This window comes from Belonocnema kinseyi, chromosome 9 (genome assembly GCF_010883055.1).
Source record: "Belonocnema kinseyi isolate 2016_QV_RU_SX_M_011 chromosome 9, B_treatae_v1, whole genome shotgun sequence".
NCBI classification, from domain to species: domain Eukaryota; kingdom Metazoa; phylum Arthropoda; class Insecta; order Hymenoptera; family Cynipidae; genus Belonocnema; species Belonocnema kinseyi.
Genome location: NC_046665.1, coordinates 80,493,190 through 80,506,276, shown reverse-complemented (window position 1 = coordinate 80,506,276; position 13,087 = coordinate 80,493,190).

Genomic DNA, 13,087 nt, shown 5'->3' with positions numbered 1-13,087 from the left:
ATTATTTCGAGGTAGGCATAACTGACTTGGTAATGATATGAGTAATGTGCGGAAGGAGGTATATGTTTTTTTTAGATGATCTAGAATTCTCTTCTTACTCATGTGAGTAATACGTTCATCCCGTAACACCGCTCCGACCTAGGTTGCTGATCAATCTCTCTAGCAATCACTACGAGTAAAGAGCCTCACAAAGTCGTCACGTGTGATTCTCTTTTTGCTAACTAAACAGAACCACAAATCAAAACAAAAAAATTGACCAGAACAAACCAACGTACCGTATATGTATTTTTGGCCGCTGAATTCAAATCCATTGAGCATTTATCTCGAGCACGTCGGGATTTTCCGTCAATCGCAAAAAAATGGTGGGAAATAGATTTTTCCATGTGCAAAAACATGATACAGCTCCAATCCAAATAATGCTCATTCTCGAAATTAAAAAGTCAACAAACAACAGTCCCATAAACCCACAAACCCCAAACCTACAACCCCCTTAACCTAAAAATTTCCCCTCATTCTCTCCCAATACACCTTCCTAACTCTACTCACTCTTAACACTTTGAATTCCACCAACCACACTGCAAACACACTGCATGTTAAAATTCTAAACCCCCTAAAAATTATCTCCACTCCCTCCTTTCCCAGCCCATTTTTCTTCCTATATATGTCTTTGATCTCCATAAACAACAAATGTTCAAATCCTATAACTAAAGACTTTTAGGCATGAATACCATAGATATTTAAATCCTAGATCATCATTTCCCCACTCTCCCTCCCTCACCTTTTCCGCCCGGTCTGTCTTGTGCTATACTTCTTTGACCCACAAACCATTAGCCTAGAAAATCTTAGAACTACAAACTCTAGGCAGCTGTATCGTACATGTTCAAATCCTAGATTTAAATATCCTTTCTCCCCCTCCTTTGTCCCCTTATACCATTCCACATCTCATCTCTCTTCCTCTATACTTCTTTGATCCATAAACCATAAACCTGCAAACCTTAGAACTAGAAACTCTCGACACAACCCAGATAACAATTGGTGCGCACTGTGGAGGCATGTGGGCGGATTAATCCGCACGGCGTGCGTGCCGATCAGCACTCAGATGCGCCATCCATGATGACGCATATGCGACGCACGCCATGCGAGGCACGCGCGTGCGTCTATGAAGCAAACACTCGGTGCGCGTAGGCAGACTATCCTAAAATTATTTATTTATATTAAAGGAGGTAAATAAGAAGGTTGAATTAAATGAATGTATCGGAATTTATTAACAAAATAGCACGCCTATAGTGAGGATAGTGGAAAAAAGCCCACAATCGCGATCGACTGTCTTCAAATTGCCATGCCTTCCCAGATGATAGCGCTACGTGCAAAAAGCCTAGGAACTACGAGAACATGTGATGTAAACTTGGTACCGGTATAAATATAACCTATTAATGCCGTTGTGCAATTGCAGACTGTTTTTGTTTAGAGGAAAAAAATTGTTGTGCAAAGTGACAGTGCTAAAAACCTATATAATGAGTGATACAATAATGTCGCGTTGTTTTTGTAAGGGCTGTGATTCGGGTAGTAGGGCACAGAAAGAGAGAGGTATCAGACGCGAAATGGTCAATATCAATACTTGCGTTCTATTGTTTTTATATTCCTCCTCTTGTTTTATTAGCATTACTCATATAATTGTAGAAATAATACAAGCATTATCATTGCGTTCGTAACAGCAACTGACACTTGACATAACCAAACTTAACCTATAAAGTCACTCGATACTCCAAAGCAGACGACAATTTATAATTCTATATTTTCACTGAAGGGGCGCTTTAATCTGGGAAGACATAAAACTCCGAGGACAGGCGATCGCGAGCTGGCGCCAGTCGAAATACATGGCGTGCGGTCTCCTTGTAGTACTTCGTGATTTTCACAAAACTAGAGCCGGCACATGAGACGCGCAATGGGCGAACATGGTGAATTTTGGCATGCATGTAATGCGCGCATCAACGTGCGCGTGACATGCGCGCACGGATTGTTGTCTGGGAAGTAATATACATATTCAAATTCTAGCTCTACGTATCTTCTATCTCTCTCCTCTCTTCTTTTCCTCTCTGCCTCTCCAATCTTTACAAATCGTAAACCTTTGGGACATCCCTAGGCCGTCTTTCATAACATGTCTATTGGTCATCCTAGCGATGCTCTTAAAACGTATTATGTCAGTACGAAAGATGTCCCGAGAACGTCCATGTCTTTAAGACGTCTTTAGGTCATCTTTATGACATTGAACGTCTTAGAGACGTTGATTGGCCTGACATAGACGTCCTAGGAACGTCCCAAGGACGTTATTGGGATTTTCATAGTTTTGCGCCCACTAGGGTCTCTCTCCTCTTTATTTGCTTTATATATTTCACAGAAAAAAATAAGTCTTGATTTAAGCCTAAGACTGGGCTTGTTTCAAGGTGTAATATAAAGAAGACCTGTCCTGTTAAAAACTAGCCTAGGATTAAAACCTTAAACCCCGCCGCATATAGAACTAGAAGTTAGCCCAATAATAGACTAAAAATAAGTCACAAGCCTAAATGTATTCTTAAATGAAGTTGCTGCACGGACTAAAAGTTAGCCCCTAGCCAGAATCTGGGTTTGAATGAAGCTTCTCTTTAGGCTAAAATTTAGCAGATAGCCAGAAAACGGGCTTAAATTAAGCTACTATTAAAATTTAAAAGCAGTCCCTTCATCCCTAAATTAAGCCTAGATTATAATTCAAATAAAAAGGTTCAGATTTTTTTTATTTTCAGAATAAATTTATTTTTAAATATACATAGCTATGTACAGTTGAAGGTTGTCGGATGTGGTTTCCAAAATTTCTTTAGGCACTTTCCAGAAAAATTGAAAAGTTGAAGTTTCACGATAAACGGTGGCCTTAATAGTAATCCCACTGATCAGGGACCATTTTAATTTCTGTCAAGTTTTCCTGTTTTCAATCTGAAAAATTAATTTCCATTATTATTTAGATTTTTTAAATAAAGGGACTTTTGCATTATTATACTATTAAGCCATTTCCCTTTCGGGGTAGGCGTAACTCACTTAGTGAGGAGGGGATCTTATACGATATTTTATAAAAGGAACATTTTTCTTCTAATGAGACAAAGACTTAAGGCCATTTTATACTAATCTAAAATAATTAAACAAAATGCAATAAGAAAGGTTTATCTGCTGCTAAATATTTTAAATCAGCAGTATATTTATTTGTTTATTTTAATTATAAATATTTATGACAAGATAAACTTTCAATAGTCCCTTTTCTTTTATTTATATAATGTTCAAATCGACATATATTTTAAAGTTACTTTTAAAAAAAAAGTTAAGTTTTCAACAAAATGCTTGTATATGAATAATTTTCAACTAAATAGTTGACTTTGTAACCAACAAAGATTAAATTTCTACCAAAAAGATGAATTTTCAACCTCAAGAAAAGAATAATTTTCTACAAAAACGTTGAATTAAAACAAAAGTTCCTTTTAAATCAAATTTTAAACTACAAAAGATACCAATTTACAACTATGCGAGATTTTTCAGTCAATATAGAAAAAATTCCAACAAATTATGATTTTCAAGATAAGAAGGCAAACTTTCATCAAAATAGTTGAACTTTCAGCAAATGAAATAATTTTTCAACCAACAGAGGTGAATTCTGAACCAAAAATATATTACATTTTTAAATTAAAAAGCATGAATTTTGAACGAAAAAATATTACTTCGACAAAATTGTTGAATTTTCAAACTAGAATTTTTTTTTGAATATTGAAAAAAAATTTTAAACCTGTTAAATTTTCAAAGGAAAAAGGCATATCTTCTACCAAATATTTGAATTTTCAATCAGAAATTTTCCACTAATTTTTTTTTTTTTGATGAATGAAATAGGCAACTTTTGAATAGGGAAAACAATTTTTGATAAAAAAGGCAACTTTTTAACAAAAATTTAACTCTTTAGCCCAAGAAATTAGTTTTTGATGAAAAACATAAGTTTTTATATAAGAATATTAATTATCAACAAAATACATAAATTTTCCACCAAATACTTCAAATTTTAACAAAAATAGATGAGTTTTCAGGAAAAAGTTGAATAATTACATTGTCAATTAAAAAAATAATAATAATTTTTAAAAAAAGTTAAGGTTTTAGCCAAAAAGATAAATGTTTAAAAAAAAAGATAAATCTTCACTTAAAAAAATTCATTTTTAACTAAATAATTGACTTTTCGACTAAAAACGATGAAAAAAATAATCAAGATTAATTTTCATCGAAAAAAGAGATTAATCAACACAGTAGACTCATTTTTAAACAAAACATCAATTATCAACCAAAAAACCAATTTGCAATACAAAAAAATATATTTTTCATGAAAATAGTTTTATTTTCAATCAAATAAATAAATTTTTAATTAAAAAAAATAATTTTCAACTAAAATGTGGAATCTTCAATTTAAAAAAAAAATTTTAACCAAATATTTTATTTTTAAACCAAAAAAATAAGAATAATCATAAAGATTAATTTTCTAATAAAACAGTAGAATTTTTAATGAAATACATCAATTTTCGACTAAAAAAGATAAATTTTCAACCACAAACTGAAGTTTTATTAATCTTCAACGAAAACTAGTTGTACTTTCTCATTGAGCGTTATTAATTCAGTACGAATTCAAGCAAAAAAAACGAGAAAAAGAGGAATTAATTTAAAAAAGGGGTTAAAGAAGGGAATAGAGAGAAAAAGTGTAAAGTCGGAAAACAGTATAATTTAATTTTTTTAAATGTTTTACATTAAATTTTTCAAAATGTGAGATGAAAATGTCATGTTATTTTGAAATCGGACTTCTGTATAAATGATGTAATCATAATCAACCAATTTTAGAGCTTGACTCAAATACCTTTATGCGTCTCATTTTCAATACATACCCAGGAAAGTTTCAGAATTGCAATATTATAATAATATTTTGCAACAAATGGATTTCCTCTGAGATGGTAGAAATCTAACCAAGATTTGATAAAACCCCGCAAAGTGAACAATAAATTATAGGTTAGTTGTCAATTTTTTGAGTATCTACCCAGGAAAAAAGAACCGATAGAAAGCGAGTCGCTTTGAATTGCGTATCTGTCATTTGCAGATTAAAAGGATAAAAATGCAATCGGTTGGCCACATTTTTAATCGGTCACCTGTGCGCGGTGCTTTAAATCTGCCATTCCACATTCGTCAAAATGCTGAGTGAATAGAGTTGAATGAGACTGACTAACCTGAAATAATTCCTATGAGCATTCTACGATTTGGTAATTTGCATATGAAAGGGTTGAAATTCAATATGAAAAATTGTAAAAATACGATGCGCACATAGTAATTTTCAATAAGCGTGAATCTGCCAATTGTAGGTCACCTCAGGCTGTGTTCAACTGAGTGGACTATGCAGATTAAAATTTTAAAGAATTGTTTCGAATGAGACGTATGAGATAATAAGTTTGAATAGCACAATGCTGATTAATAAAAATTACATAAATTCAAATTAAATGATATTGTAATACATTATAATTGATGCAACAATTTATTCATAAATTCAATGATTATTTAGTTGTAATTCTCTTTTTAAAGTAGTTTTTGATTAAATTATCCTGTACTGGAATTATAAGATTTACACTGAATTAAGCGTCAGTGACATTCAACTTATTCAGTACACATGCTAATGGCTGCAGGGACTGCACGTGTTAGAAACAAACACCGCAATTCGCATATATCCATTTGCATCACAAACATCAAAATGTTTAGAATTTCAATACCCGCATTTTTGGTAAAGGCAATTTCGATAAGATAAAACGTGAGTGTTAGTTTTTGTAAATTTAAGATTCATATATGGTAAATGTGGAATAAAAAATAAATGTTTAACATTCTGATGTGGTGTGATGCAAATATCTCAACAACAAAAAATGTTCAGCAAAATCAATTAAAATACCTGAAAATAAATGGTCTGTAAATAAAAATAGACTACATGTATGCCAGGATTTTCTTAAAGGTGGCCATTGAACTATTTTTTAATGAGTAGTTTTAAATATTTAAATTATATTTGTTTTATTTAAATTATTAATTTTCTATGTTAATTATCGTTCCTTTATCGGTTAATGCTGATTCATAATCGCTACTGAATGGGTCCGAGAAAAAAATTATGTGGCCGATTAAAAAAGTCGATTTCTCATTGAAAACTCACTCTAACCTATGGGCGGCTATTTGAAATTCCAGTGACAGATACGCAATTCAGAATACCTAAAAACCCATTCAAATACAAGTGAATGGATTTTTGTTTCCTGGGTAGCTGTGAAACCCAAAAAAGTGTCAGAATTTTATAAGAAAATGAACTTACCTTTAAATATCTATATAGTAGAATGCCGTCCTTTCTAATAATTTATAATTCACAGATCAAAAATACAAAAAATTCCATGAAATATCGAAGACAAAGATCATTTCTGTGCAAGGCGAACGAAATTCGACGTGCATCGGCCAGTGCTACGTCCGTGAAGATAGCCCAGTAGGGCACAAAATTTGGCGACGTCTTTGCGACGTCGTTACGACATTTTTACGACATCTTTACGACATCCTATGCCCATGTCATTTCGGTGTCTTTGCGATATCGTAAAGACATCGTTAGATCATACGATTTGTTTAGGATATCGTAAAGACATCTTAACGACATGGACATAGGATGTCTTAAAGCTGTCGTAAAGATGTCGTAACGATGTCGCCAAACTTTGTGCCCACTGGGAGCACTTCATCTTTTTGTAATTATGTTTTTTTATTTGGAATCGTTTGAAAATCGTTTGGAATTGTTTGAAAACCTATTTTTATCGTTTGGAAGATAAAATCCAAAAAGTTGTCGCCCTTTCAAAAATGGAACGCTAACATCACACTTGCACTGCACTTTTAATGTTTTCCAAAAATTTTTTCTTGAATCGTTTTGGAAATCATTTGGAAACGTTTGGAACTCAATTTTTATCGTTTGGACGATAAAATCCAAAAAGTTATCGCCTTTTCAAAAAAAAGTAGCTGCACTGCAAATTAAAAATTTTTAGTTTTTTTCTTTGCCAATCCCTTGGAAATCTTTTGGATTGTTTTGAAACCCCATTATTAAGCATGAGTAATTATAAATGATATGTTAAATCCAACTTTTTTTATCACCCCTTCCTAACCTCTCACCTGAAATATAACCACTGTAACAGTTGTAAGTACGCGCCGTAAGTCCCGCTGTCTATTGTAACATTGCCGTAAGCCGTAGCCGCTAGTCGTGACGTCACATAGCAAGATGCCTTCATTCCAAGGGCCTAGCAATAATACCAATTGCATTGAACGAATCTTTCTTTTTTAATATCTTGGCAAAAAATGATTTTTCACCAAAAGTACATTTGGATATTGTTTATTATTTTTGGAAATCTATTAAATTAAATAATAAAATCGGTACGAAAAGAATCATCCATTTTATTTTTGAATTTAATAGTTTCTTAAAAATAAAAAATAATATATATTATAGTAATATAATCACAAAATTTTTCAAATAAAAAAATTTTCTGCAAAGTTATACAATAACACTTCCCTTCCGTTGTTTCTATTATAGAATTTCCTGTTTATGATATTTGAATTTCTTATAATAACACTAAAAGTGATTAGGATCATTCTTCCATAAGGAATTCCAGGAAAATGAAGGTTAAATTCGTTACCCAGATGTTTCCAACCAAAATTGAAAAAATGTAAAGCATTTTAACCATTTGAAAAAAAATTTTATGTTATAAATTTTGGTCAAAGATTCTTACAGATGGATACAATAATTGCAAATTATGTGAACGAAAAAGTTAATTTGGATGAAAATTATAAAAGTTATATAGTTTAAAAAATTTTTTAAATGTTCAAAAAATAGAAAAACAAAACATATTCAACAAATTAGAGCTTTTTCAAAATGGGAAAGACAATTTGTTTATGAGTTTAAAAAAACTAAAAGAGATAGTGGAATAATAGGTACTCGTACCATCCAACAATGGTCTTTTTTTGCATGCGACCTGTGGACATGGATACAAGGAACGGGGATTTCCACATTTAACGCGGTCTAGACTATGGTTTAGTCTTTGCAATTATGAAGTTGGTGCAATTTATGAGCCACTAACGAATCTCTTTCAGGACTATTGTCAAGTTGTTCAATATTGGGACAAGATAATTGAAATATAGGATTTATATATTTTTAACTACTACCTGAAGCTTGAAGTTTGAACGGTAAAATAAAGGGATAAGATGAGGGTTGATGGGATCCAGGGTGTCTAGCGAATTTTCGTTTTTAGAATTCCGACAAGTTTTCAGATTTACCAGTTTAGAATGGATTTTTGCTTTCTAGGTTTCCTAATCATCAGTTTAAATAATTAATTTTTTTCACTAGAAAGGGTTACAATACGAACATTCTTTTATGAGGATCAGTATATTATTTTAGAAAGGGGATCATTCTAGGATAATTTTTAATGGAAAATGTCTTGAAATGCTCACTACTTCATTAAAATTTCAAACATGCCAAGACAAACATTTATAGTGCGTGCGATATAAAAAACAATGGATTCATGAGCGATTTTAAATAAAATTGAACCTATTTGTTCGAAGAATCAGCTCAGTTTTTTCAAAACGTTGATTAAATGCATGAAAATTAACCTTTAAAATAAGCCTAGGAAAATTGTTTATTTTTGGACTTTGTCCACAATATTTCTGGTCAAATATTAGTGCAAAATACTTCAACCCAGTATTATTAGACATAGAAATATTATGTATTTCATTCTATTTTAAACAAAAAAGTAACATGTTATATATTCAAAATTTATAATTTCATGCAACTAAAAGAAATAAGAAAAGTTAATTATACCTATTAAAATGTTATTGTAATTTGATTTAATACTTTTTTTATTTTGTTATTGTTATTGAATTTGTGAAAAAAATTTAATTTAAAATATTCGCTCTTCATATTTTTAAATAACTCAAAATGAAACACATACAAAGTGTAACTTTGATGTTCACAGAAGCAAAAAATGATAAGAAAAATTGATTTTTTCTGACCTTTTTCTTTTTGTTACCCTGAAGTCGATAATTTTAAAACAGGGTAGCTACTTGGCGGGAAAATGGGAGAACCGAGAAATGACCAGGAGTTTACCAAGAGCAGGAAAACATTTTGTTTCGACCTTTGTGACTTTTGAATGTTTAACTGTATTTTATACCTTAATTAACAGTTTTTGAATTGAACGTGTACCAGAAAATTTGACAAACATTTCTAAAACTTATACAACTTTTTTTTAATTTATAAAAAAGCTTCATCCTTTAGAATTTTCGACTAATCGAAAAGTTTAAATAAGACAGTCTCCAAATATGTTTGATATTTTGTGATGTACTGATGTGTTAGATTATAGCAATAGTGGGTGTTAAAATTAAAGAAAAAATATAAATGAAATTGAAATTTTTGTAAAAACAAATAATATTCGGACGAAATTCAGTCGTATGTTGATAAATGGATAAGGTTAAATACGTCCTAAAAATAATTAAATGATTTTTTATCATTTTTAAAGTTAATTCTGGCATTTTGGTACGCCAAAAGTTTGCCAGTACAGAACCAGTACTGGTGTGAAATAACGCGCCAGTACTGCATGCCAGTGCTGCGGAGAATTACCAGGCAGTACTGGCCCAGTATATACAGGGTGTCTAAGAAGTCCCGGGACGGTTGGATATTTCCTCAGGTAAAATATTTTTCATACAAGTGAAGGTCATTCCTGAAGTAAATTTCAACGAGGAATTCAATGGTCACCTTTATTTTGACATTGAAGTTGACCTTCATGGCTTTTTGAAGGGCAACTTTGTTTTTTTTTGTAATGGAAACCCCCTTATTACATCTGCAATCGATAGAGCGAAAAATTCTACATTTCGGTAGGTACCCAAGTCATAGGTCAATTGTAAAGTTCAAGGTCAGTCAGAGGTTATTTGAAATTAACGAAGTTTTCCAAGAGGTCAGTGCAATTCCTGAAGTAAATTTCAACGAGAAATTCATTGGTGAGCTCTGTATTGATCTTGGTGATGATCTTCAAGGTTTTTTCAAGGTTTTTTCCAAGCAGCTTACATTTACGTTTAGCATTACGCAGGAACAACGACATGGACGTAGTAAATTCTGTTCCCTTTGGGGTGCTTGATTAGCGTGAGTCCCGTTGCCTTTCACACTTCAGTGAAGATGTTTCAACTGAAAACCTTGAGCTTCTTGACAAAAAGCTATGCGATTGTAAAAATGAATCACAGCATTACGAATTATCTCCCTATCAATCAAAGTATCCTGTTGCAGAATTCGATTCTGCAATTCGTCTAAGTTTTGCGATTGCGTTGAGTATACTTTGCTCTTTAAGTAACTGCAAAGAAAATAGCCGAGAGGCGTCAGAACAAGAGATCTAGCAGACCACTCGATTTCACCCCTTCTTCCAATCCACCTTTGAGGGAACTGAGTATCCAAATATGCTCGAACCTCCCTACCATGATGAGCCGCTGCTCCGTCCGCCTGGGCCCAAATATTTTGAAAATGATCGCCTATGATCTCCCTTATTCTTGGTACAATTTGGTTTCTGATAAACTCTGCATATGCACGGGCATTGAGAATACCATCGATGAAGAAAGGGACTATCAATGTATCATTCAAGATACCGGCCCAAACATTAATCTTTTGTGGATAATGTGTGTGACTCTCCAACATCCAATCAGGATTTTTGTCAGATAATATCTACAATTTTGCCTGTTAACTTCACCTTTTAAAGTGAAAGTAGATTCATCTGAAAATACTGTATTGTACAAGAAAAAAGGACCTATATCAATTGTGTCCATCATAATTTCACAAAATTCAACCCGACGATCAGGATCGTCTTCATTGAGCTCTTGTGCCAGATGAATTTTGTAAGGACGGAAATTAATGCTATTTAAAATGTTTCGCACTATCTCAAGAGCAACGTCACGCTCATCACTAGCTCGACGTAAACTAAGGTGTGAGTTTTCAAAAAATGCTTGGGCATCAGATCCTGCAGATTTTGGCCGATCAGTTTTCTGAAGGATCTTGATAGATCCATGATTCATAAAGCGCCTTACAGTTCTTACAATTGTTGATTTTGAGACAGAATTTAACCCTTCTCCATTACGAAAAGTGTGATTAAAAAGCAAACGAACTAGATAATAAGATCAAACTCGATCTCCCCAACCACGCATAATTAATACAGATACCCTCTCTCGTTCCGAAAGTTTAGCTTGCGCCTATATAATCTTTTAGCGAAAGATAGTAAGTATGTACTCGTAATACGTAAATTTAGTTTCGATTCGTAATATTCGTATAGAAAAACAGGAACGGGGAGGAACAGAACTCTCACCAGAACACCTGGAACTTTTAATGAAAAATTTCCTTATGAGTTTCAATATTCAAATCGCTGTAACCAATATCAATACAGAGCTCACCAATGAATTATTCGTTGAAATTTACTTCAGCAATTACACTGACCTCTTAGAAAACTTTGTTAATTTCAAATAACCTCCAACTGACCTTGAATGGTACAATTGGCTTGGGTACGTACCTGAACGTAGAATTTTCCGCTATATCGATTGAAGATGTAAAACAAGGGAATTTCCATTTGAAAAAAAAGTTGACCTTCAAAGAGACGTGAAGGTCAACTAGAAGGTCAAAATGAAGGTCACCATTAAATTTCTCGTTAAAATTTACTTCAGGAATTACACTGACCTCTTCGAAAACTTTGTTAATTTCAAATAACCTCCAACTGACCAAGGGTTTCTGCTGAATACGGTTTAAAAAATAAATAGGCAGTCGCGGACAATTGTCCAGGGGTGGTCCCGAAGGAATTAACCCCCAAGCGTAGGTGTGAAAACCGTGCCGAAAGCTGAATGGCACCTGGGTGAGGTGTCTAGAACGGTGACTCTGGGATACTGGGCGACCTCTCAGAGTACACAGCCTTATCCTTGCATGCGGGGCTCTACAAGGATGGACGAACCTCTTTCCCTAGCTTCTCGTGGGAACAACAATGACAACACCAAACGTAGTTGTAGTAAGTGCGGTTCAAAATAACAGAACGCGCAGGGCTCCCGACAATGGGTCGGCCAACAATGCCGACCAATCTAGAGCTGGGGGAACCAATGAAAATGGATTCAATACGACGGATCGGCGTGATCTCGCGACCTTTGGGTGGACGGAGCAACTGAATCACGACTTGCTAGAATGCTACGATGCGAGTGTGACCCCTGAACGTAATTACATGGCACGGCTGCATGCTCTGTGGTGCGAGAAACACCCGGAGCTATCGCACTTTTCGCAGCAACGTCTGCGAAACCATGCTGAACTACTCCGAAAAAGGGGCTATGTAAGCGGAACGCCTACTCTACCACAGCTAGAACAAGCCGGCAACAGAGAAAGAAAGGCGACACTAAGACCAACCGCGGGCAGGCATCCAATAGATGAAGAGCGATGCTTTACGACCCGGAGAAACATCAACACCAAGGTTTCTCTCAAGCCTAAAGATCTGGCTGAAATGAATGACGAGCTTCGTGGACATTTTTCCGGAGAATCCGACCTCTGGGCTTATCAATTATTGTGTGTATAATGCAGCGAGAGCTTTGGCCGATGCGAACTGTAAAACAAAACTAACGGCTGATCATAAGACCAAAAGACGAATGCATCAACTTGCCACTTGCCATAAAGATAGGCTGGGCAAGACAGTACGCGTCCCGCATTCAGTGTGTGATTGACTACATCGCATCTGGCAGAAATTTTACCGCCAAGGTTCGAAAGTTTGCGCGCGAACTCCGGACCCGTTATCACACACTTAACAAGTCAAAGCTGCTGACCATCAGGCAGCATATTGTTGAGAGAATACGGATACTATCTGACGTTAAGAGAAGTCTAGAGCGGAGGGATAGGTGGGTCAGAGAAAATCAACAGTTTCTCTCTGACTCATCTCGACTCTTCCAAGACCCTCCAGTTACTGTCGAACACCCACCCAAACCAGAAGAGGTCGAAGTA